Below are 10,128 nucleotides of genomic sequence, written 5' to 3' on the forward strand. Positions count from 1 at the left end.
CAGACAATCACCATCATTCACGAATAGTTCATTTTTAAGTCATTTGTTTTTTTTTGTTTTCTCTTTAGGAGCATTCCAACAGATAGGCCTACCTACTAAAGTTGGCTCATTATTTAGGGATGCATTTAGGTATAGTATAGGCCTACACTACCCGTTCTGTAACATAAAAAACGATAGTGCGAAATGTTTACGAGTTGGCTATAAAATGTGTGATTTGCACTAATGGGGGAATTTATCACTTGCTGCAAGTGGGAAACAAATATGTGAGCAGGAAGAGAAGCAAGGTTGATATGACACCAACACTTGAGAATGAGAGGTGATTCTGAATCAACTTATGCCTACTGAAGTCTCAAGTATTAGTTGCCTCTGATTCTCAGTTCACACTGAATCTAGTTTTATCTGATATAGGCTATGTCTTTATTAATATTGTATTATGAATGTTAGGTTTTTTTGTTGTTGTTGTAAACAGATTAAAAGCATTTTAGTAAAAAGGAAATGAATAGCCTATGCAATCAGTAAATGCAGAACACACACACACACAAGCAAAAAAACTGTTAAACTTTATTGTTATCAGTCTCAAAGTAGCTTTACAAACTGCTGATTTAGAACAGGTTTATTTCGCTTCATAACTGTAAAACATAGTTCCTTTGTTCAGATAACAAGTAATGGTGAAAGACCCATATTGCACCCCTCTGCCACATGTGCCCAATTGATCATCAAAATTCATGTCTTTGTCCCACACCTCCATCTTCAGGGTTTCACCAGATTTGCAGTTTGGGAAGTTGAACTCTGCAGTCCATGTAGGATTTCTGTTATCCTTGATATATTCTGTCTGCCCCCCAAAAATAGAGCCACACCAGACCTTGACGTATGGATCGGGTTTGTTTAAAAAAGCGTCACTGGTGAGGTCTCTGGCATGTAAGCCAAACAGCCGAACAGCAGCACTGGCAGAGTCCAGCTGAGACACCAGCATCAGCACAGCCAGAGACACCAGCCGAAGATCATAAAAGACTGCCATGTCTGTCCGAAAAAACAGATGTTCAATTAGAAAGTTTAATGCACACAAATCTCAATGCGGAAATAGTGTCTAAAGGTCTAATGTAGTGTTAAATTATGCCTTACCTTGTTTGTATCAGGTGTTACGTGCTTGTTTTCTGATCCTAGCCCCCTTTATGACCATTGCAAAATTCTTTGAATTGGTGATCAACGGCAGGTGGTTAAAATCCCATGCGTATCTGTTATCAGCTTTGCTGATACAACTTTTTAGGTCTATGTAACAAGTTGGCAAATTTAAATTAGTCAGTTCAGCAAGAGAATATAACAACTATTTGAATCATTCACTGTCCTGAGCCAGCTACAAAAGCAGGTTTTTCATGAGCAGAAAACAATTTTATTTTTTTCTACCTAAAATGTAACACTCTATAAAAATTGAGAAAAATGTAAGATTGTCATAAAACTGAATCATCTCTTCATGCAAACCCTAGTGCTCTGGTTTATTCATTTTAATGTCATCTGTAGAGCCGAGACATCTGTCTTCCTGTTTTATATCGTTTAAGGTGTTTATTTATTATAAGATTGTAATAATTGTAGGTATAGGCAAAGGCAAATATGAGCAACTGCTGGTGAATTATTTTTTTCCCCCAGCTGCTGAAACTGATGTGCTTTCAGTATACATGAAGATTTGTATTCCATATATATTTTTTTTTTTTATTTACTTTGTCTTTTTCTGTTGCTGAGCTGTGGACATTTTCTAAAGCACATGGCAAATTGATTAGCCTAGTTAAAACCAGACCATTCTCAGCAGTAACTGAGTTATGGTCTGGCAAAGCTTCATTAATAACTAATTTCCAAAGGGGCGTCACCAACGGACGTCACTCAAATTCCTCTGGGCGCAATTGGATAGACCTAAAACCAATCAGAGCGATCGTCATCGTGTAAAACCATATGCTGCATCCCAATTCGCCTAAGTTACACTACGCCATAAAAGTATGTACTCTTTTTTGTGAAGAAAAGGTATTTACTTTTGAATGTGTAGCAAAAAAGTAGGCAAGCTTTGGGACATATGCCCATCATATGTTATCTTTATCGGACGGATCTGTCGCATGCATCCTGTCACATAAACTGCCCTGTCAATCATCTTGTCACAGTTAAAATCCTCTATTAAATCTAATTTAATTTCCTACCGTTTCGGGGAGAAATGTAGTAGCACGTTCATCTGCCAGTGGGTCTTTCATGGAGACTGTCCTCATGTGTTTGCAATTTGAATATAATAATGCATTTAAAAGTCTGGCCACAATTGGATAGACCTTAAACCAATCAGAGCGATCGTCATCGTGTAAAGCCCGCCCCAACGTTTCTGATTGGTGCCGCAATTTCGACGGATTAGAAATGGGCTTGAATGAGCTCTTTGCCAGACTACTTGCAGAGCAAATCTAAATTTGCCAGAAGTTGTCTGGGTTTTCCCAGGCTACAAATTGATATGAAACTGGTCCAAATCAAAGTCCAACATCACAGATGCTCACCTAGGCTGCATTTATTTAATAAAAAATACAGTAAAAACAGTAATATTCTAAAATAATATTGATTATTTAAAATAATTGTTTTCTATTTTAATATATTTAAAATTTGTATTTATTCCTGTGATGCAAAGCTGAATTTGCAGCATCATTACTCCAGTCTTCAGTGTCACTTGATTTTGCTCAAGAAACATTTAATATTATTACTTTCAAAGTTGAAAACGGTTGTTGTCTTTTCTTTTTTCTTGTAACTTTAATCTGAAGCTATTAAAGGAGTTCGGTCTAACACCGAACTACTGAGGTGCCTGAGCCCGGGGAAGGCGTGGCTGACACGCTAGATGTTACGAGTGCTACGCTCACTTGATTGCCCTGTGCTAAACAAACGCATGTAGACAATGTTGACGTTGAAATCCAAAGTGGTCCATTTATTCCAATACAGCACATTGCCCACAGCAGTTCCCATCAGCGTAACAATACAAGGCGCCGCACGCAAGCGGTCAAAAACCCTTTGCACATCCGGGTCAAACACCTGCCAACAACATTGTATTTGCTACCTTTATACCTGAGGCCCATTTACAGACATGCGCCACCCAGTGCTAGACAAAAGGAATTACAACCTGAATACAAAGCAGAATTTGTGACATGCTGCTCTTTGGAGAGGATAATGGGATGTTTGACTTCCTCAGGCATCGCTCCCCTACTCAGCCTCCCTCCAACCCTCAATAGTCCATCAACCAGGACAGGGTCCAGCCTGTATATTGAACTCTGACGACTCACCGCTGCCTTCTTAGAGGACAATGCAGCAATCTCCTCCTCGAATTGCTTCTGCTGGCAATATCTAATCACTGCAGCCTCTGCTTCTGACAGGTCGTCTACAGTCAGGGTTTTACTCCTAGGCATCACAATGAACCTTTGTCCATCAGTCTGCCTTGAACTGGATCGACTGGTTTCTTCTGACTGGATTACCAAAGGCCCCTTCAGCTGTTTTCTCCAGCGGGCCTTCTCCAACAACACTGCCTTCAAATAGAGAAACCAAGCGGCTGTCCTCTTGAGCTTCCTCCAGTCAGAAAAGCAACTGACGAGCTGGTCAGTTGGCTTGACTAAGTCACACACATTGATGGCATTTATGGTGGCCTCTCTTCTCACCTCTGGATTCAATGAAGCATCCAGGGCAGTATTAGGCCAGTCCTCCTCCTGCTTCCACAGAAATGTAGGACCTTCCCACCACCTACTGGTCTGTAGAAAATCTGCAACCGTCAACCCCCTCGATGCATCATCAGCCGGATTGTCCTTGGAGCAGACATGCCTCCATTGCCAGGGTTCTGATGCCTCTCGGATGGTTGAAATTCTATTAGCCACGAATGTGTGAAACCGTCTATCCTCATTCTTAATGTACTTTATAACTGAAGTACTGTCTGTCCAAAAGACAGAATCTTCCAACCTGAAATTTAATTCCACCTTTAGCATTGAGTCTACACGTACAGCAAGGACTGCTGCTGTCAACTCCAGTCGTGGAATAGTTATGGCCTTCAGTGGCGTCACCCTAGCCTTGCCGAGCAGAAAGGAGACTCGGATGTGACGTTGCTGGTTCAACATCCTCAAGTATGTGACAGTCCCATATCCAGCTTCACTGGCGTCAGTGAAGTGATGTAGCTGGGCCTGGGCGACCTCATCGAAGTCCACTGGCTTAACACATCTTGGTACCTCAAATATATTGAGCTGGTCCTGGTCTTCCAACCATGCTTTCCACTGGTTTAAGATTTCAGGTGGCAAGGCATCATCCCATGTACATCCTTTTCTGCATAGTTCCTGCTGCATCACCTTTGCAGGCAGTGTCACTGGTGCCAGGAAGCCTAGGGGGTCGTACACTGAGCAGATGGTTGACAGCATACCACGTCTGGTAAATGCCTGTTGCCTCACTTCGATCTTAAATTTGAAAGAGTCGGTTTCTACGGACCACAGTAGACCCAGAGCTCTCTCCACTGGCAGCTTGTCTTGATCCAGATCCAATTCCTTTAAATCCTTAGCCCTTCGCTCTGTTGCGATGGCCTGCAAGACGGCGCGGCTGTTGCTAGTCCACTTCTTCAAGACAAAACCTCCCTTCTGGCACAGTGCAGTCTTGGCTCATCTGGATAGCATCCCCTTCGGTGGCTGAGCTCTTCAAAGAGTCATCCACATAAAAGTTTTTCTTGACAGCTTGACATACATTGGCAGCAAACTCAGACTGATGATCATCAGCGCTTTTTCTCAGCGCATAGCTTGCACAGCTCGGAGAGGACACAGCACCAAACAAGTGAACGGTCATCCTGTGCTCCACCAGGTCCTTAGTGACGTCTCCGTTTGGCCACCAGAGAAGGTGTATTTCCATGTAAAAGCACTGGTGTGTGATCACCTATTGATCTAAGATCAAAAATCATCTCCTCAGTCTTTTCTATGTTAAAAATAAGATGATTTAGATCGCACCACTCTGCAAACCTTGATATCACTGAGAAATAGACTGACAAATCATTCTTCTCATGCAAAAGACTAAGTATCGCTGTATCATCTGAGAACTTTACTATAAAATTGTTATGATCACAACTTGAACACTCGTTCGTATCCAATGTAAATAAAATGGGAGAACTAACACATCCCTGTGGAACACCTATACTGATATGTTTCAACTCCGATAAAGTATGATTGACTCTAACCTGTTGGGTCCGATTAGTCAAAAAAGAAAGATACCACTTAATTAAAAAGGAATTAACATTAAACATCTTCAGTTTCTGAATTAAACGGTGGGGCTGAACTGTATTAAAAGCAGAACTAAAATCAACAAATAATAAACGTGCATAAGCTTTTGGATTTTCCAGATGTTTAGTAATAAAATAAGTCACAGTGTTAACAGCATCTTCTGTACTGCGGCCCGGCCTGAATGCAAATTGTAATGGATCAAGTACAGAGTTAACTTCAGTCTTTAAAATAGACACCATATACTTCTCAAAACTTTTCATCACACATGATGTCAAGGCTACTGGCCTGAATTCCTTATTTTCACTTGAACCTGTTTTTTTTTGGTAATGGAACAATAATAGATTTTTTCCATAGATCAGGTATGATATGAGAATCCACCGATTGCTGAAAGATTGAGCACCATGCCACAGTTAGTTCTTCGGCACAAGATTTTAACAATAATGCCGATATACCATCAGGACCTGTGGACTTCTTGGTACACAGTCGACTGAAGATTGAACAAACTTTCTGCTGGTCCACAATGATCCTATCAGATGTGTTCTCGATTACAAGTGAATCCAAAGCTTCTCTACATTCCAGTACACAGTTCTGTGTATCAAACCTGAGGTAAAAGTCATTTAATTCATTTGCCTTCCTCAGGTCATCATTAGTAATAAGACGGTTAACTTTTGTATTCATATTAGTCATAATTTTAATAGTGTTTTTTCCTAGCATTTCTTAGCAGATTATTCAATTCCTTCTGGATCAATCTTATACCCACTCGATCATGTTCTCGAAAGGCTTGTTTTTTCCGATTAATACAGTCTTTTATCTCCTTTGTGATATACGGCTTATTGTTTGGATAAACAGTCACACATTTTTTTTCCAGCACATTGTCAACACAAAAATTGATATAATCGGTGATAGTATCTGTAGCCTCATTAATGTCCAAGCTGTGAAACACATCCCAATCAGTGCACAAAAAGCATCCTTTAAGATTTTCTATGCTGTACTCGGACCAGACAGAAACAGTCTTTACCTCTGGTTTCCTAGATTTAAAAACAGTCTTATATATCGGGGATAAATGAATAATATTATGATCGGAATTTGCCAATGGAGGCTTTGGTCCAGCAATGTATGCTTTTTTAATATTACCGTAACATTTATCTAGAATATTTTGATCACGTGTTGCACACTGAACATACTGTTCAAAACCAGTGAGCACTTGCTCCAATTTGCAATGGTTAAAATCTCCCAAAATAAGAACTGCTGCTCCTGGCGTCTTGTGCAGTTGCTGCTGGACACAGTCAGCTATTCGAGCTGCGGCCCTCGCAGCATTGCCATCCGGGGGAATATATACCGCGCACATAACAATATTCCCAAACTCCCTTGGCAAATAAACAGGTCTTAAAGATAAACAGAGTAGCTCCAAATCGGGGTTACATACCGCCTCCCGCACAGTATACTGCTTACACCAGTCGTCTCTGATGTAAATGCCAATGCCTCCCCCTCTGCTCTTTCCAGCTGCCTCTGTTCTGTCCAAGCGAACCAGGGAGCGTCCTTCCAACTCCACTAGTGAATCAGGAATGTTCTGATGTAACCATGTCTCTGTGAACACCATGAGGCTCGATTCACGGTATTCAAAACACACTCTGTTGTTAATACGAAGCTCCTCCATTTTTCCTCTCAACGACCGTACGTTTCCAAAAACAACCGAAGGAAGCGGTGGTCTATTTCCTCTCCTCCGTATGCGTTGTCGTACACCACCCCTCTTCCCCCTCTTCCGTAAGCGCTTCGACTGAAGTAGTTGAGAATTCCGTGCCTCAGAGAAATCCACAGTTGTTAAAATGTCTCTTGTTCGAAGCGACAACAGCGTATCTCTGGTGTAGGTAATCGGTGACAAACACCCAACTTCCCCGCTTCTTCGCACTGCAAGGCCTCGATACACAAGTTCCCAAACAAACAGCGTCAGCAGAATAGTTCTCATACAGATCCCCATGGTACGATACGACCTTCTTCCGAATCAAATAATACAAATACGTAATAAAATAAAAAATAACAATATTCCAACACGTAATCAATGTAACCAACACCTGAGTCCGGGTCGCCAGCAGAGCAGCGCCACCAGAGATTTGGGGTACTTTGTACCCGTGTGGATTTCCCTTTCCTCTGCAGCCTTCTCACTGAAGTCATGGTTGTATTGACTGACAAGCATGTCTTCGAGCCTTTGCAGAGAGATGTGGTTCACTGTGGCTGAGGATAATGATGCATCACTGTTTCCACTCAGTGGGCCATTAACCACCCATCCCAGCACTGTCCTAATAGCGTACGGGCCATTCTGGCAGCTATTGATGACCTCCCAGGGTTCTAATACCTTGTGTGCGTTAGTTCCAATTAACAGGTCAACATCTGCCTTCACACTTGGCACCTTTGATAGATGAGGCCACTTAGCCAGATCCTCCGACCTTATATTATCCACAGTGACTGGCACTTCTTTCTGTGTGAATACCTCGGGGAGGGTATAATAGTTATTACTGTCCAAATTAGACACCTCCAGATCTGACAAAGAGTATGCTGAAACAACCCTTTCTTGCCCCATTGTGCGCAACAGGAAGCTTGTTCCTTTGCCTGTGATGTTCAACTTCCACATCAGGTGTTCAGAGCAGAATGTGGCTGAACTTCCCGGATCTAGAAAAGCATAAGTTGTAATTACATGGCTTCCCTTTGCAGACTTCACCTTGACAGGAAGGATGGATAGCACACTCTGGTCCTTACCGGCCCCTGTATGTCCACATGTTTGAGGAGAGGACTGTTGCTGGCCAGGTGAGGCTGTTAACTGTTCCTGAGTCACTTGTCTTTTAATGTGTAGCACAGTAGGGTGAGATTGTCCACAGATTTTACATGCCAAGCAACCCACACAGTCCCTGCTCATGTGGCCGACGCATAGACATGCAAAACAAACTCCCTTTTGCCTCAGGAAGAGGATCTTCTCCTTGTGCATTTTGCCTTTAAACTGCTTACACTCCTCCACATGGTGGCGACGATCACAGCAAATGCACTTAGCTTCCTCGGTGTGCTCTGTGCCCAACGGTTGCTCCTTTACGTCCTCAGACAGCTCTTCAGTCACAGCAGCAGCAACAATGTTACCCCTTACATGGCTCCTGGGCTGTGAATTAAACCTTGGCCTTGGTGCCGAGGCAGAGGGCAAACAGAGGGTCCGACAGGATTTTGACACGGCGTTCGATAAACTAGACCAAGTCATCGATATGGGCTCGGTCATGAGACCTTTCCATGATGTCATGAGCTGTAGTTCTCCATTGCTCTCTCATCTAAAATGGCAGCTTGGAGATAATGGTCCTCATAATGACAGGCATGTCCACTTCCTGCACGTAATGAAGCTCCCCCATTACGTTGCAGCAGCCACGTAAAAACAAGGAATAGTCTTGGAGTGCTTTCAAATCCTCAGCCTTAACTGCTTGCCAGACCAATGCCTTTTTCATATAAGCTATGGTGACCTTATATGGATTGCCAAAGTGTTCCTGCAGAAGACCTTTTGCCACTTTGTAGCCATGGTCAGGCGCCATATGCTGACAGCTACGTACCAACTCTTGTGGCTGTCCTCTGGTGAACTGCTCTAGATAATAAAGACAGTCTGCACTTCCAGCTTTGCTTTCCACACCTTGTTCAAAGGCTCTGGTGAATGGTCTGAACTGGAGAGGATCCCCATCAAACACAGGAATCTCTCTTAATGGCAGAGATGATGTATGATGTTGGCGAACCAGGGCAGTGGTGATGTCATTTTGTCTTTGCATAATGGCCAGTAGATCTGGGGAATGAGTTCCATTGGCTGGCTGGTCTGTGAAAAGCCTTTGTTGTTGATGTTGCACGGTTGTCACCTACTGCTGATACTCAGTTGGTTTCAATGTTCTTTGCTGTAGCTCACGTGGATCGTACTGATGTTTAGAGGCATCCCTACACCACAGCTCAGTTTGCCTTTTCAGCACCTCTGGTGACAGCAGGTTGTTAGGTGGTAACGGTCCTTTGGCGGAGATATGTTGTGTTAGCTTTGATAATCGAGGTTGAAATTCCTTTGTTGTAGGATTTAAGACACTTCTTGATTGCATTTTCCTTTTTTACTTTTCCACATAGGAATTCATGCCATTTGAGGGTGCTGCTGAACAACTTTTCTGATCAGCGGCCTGTAGCACAGACAACTTAGCAGCAGATGCAGCCAACTCTGCATCTACATCAAGCTGCTCCCTTCTCCTCCTTAGTTGCTGTTCCTGCTCCTCAAGGGCGTGTCTTTCCTTCAAAGCTGCAGCTCTAGCCACAAGTGCAGCTCTCTCGGCCTCAGCCTTTATCCTAGCTGAGGAAGTGCTGGATCTTCCACTGCTAACACTTTTATGTGACCGTTTGCTACTGATATTAGACACACTGTCATTTTGATTGACACCATCCCCACCCTTGCCATTTTCATGCACCGTTTTAAAACCCACATTTGCTTTAGGCCTCCCATGACCATTTGCATTTAAACCAGCATCAAACATTTCAGGTGACGCAGTTGACAAAGCAACATTACCATTTTCAGAACACCATGCAACAAAGCCCTTTGTTTCAGAAATAACATCATTGTTAGCTATCATCTTTGCTTTAAACCAAATTTCATGTTTTTCCTTTTCATCAACAGGCAATAAACTCAACAAAGACTCATTTTATTTGTTGGATCTGTTTAAATGTTAAAGCACTTTATCATGGTAAGTAAGTTAGTAAGATTTGGGGTTGTTTTGAATATAACTGTCTGTCTGTCTGTCTGTCTGTTAGTTAAGACCTACCTAAATCTAATAAATAGTTTTCTGAAGTTCATAAAGATATTGTCTTCGTCACATGCGCTTTAGATGCT

General features: G+C 42.4%; 1 long non-coding RNA gene across 1 annotated transcript; it reads right to left on the minus strand.

Moving 5' to 3' along the window:
* Positions 1-539: 539 nt before the first annotated feature.
* Positions 540-1,424, minus strand: LOC309496652. Its single transcript, XR_014205190.1, has 2 exons — positions 1,123-1,424; positions 540-1,020 (listed from the first exon to the last, which is right to left on the minus strand). It is a non-coding gene; the product is annotated as an uncharacterized lncRNA (long non-coding RNA).
* Positions 1,425-10,128: the final 8,704 nt, after the last annotated feature.

Source organism: Leuciscus leuciscus (assembly GCF_965113295.1).
Source record: "Leuciscus leuciscus genome assembly, chromosome: 4".
NCBI lineage: Eukaryota > Metazoa > Chordata > Actinopteri > Cypriniformes > Leuciscidae > Leuciscus > Leuciscus leuciscus.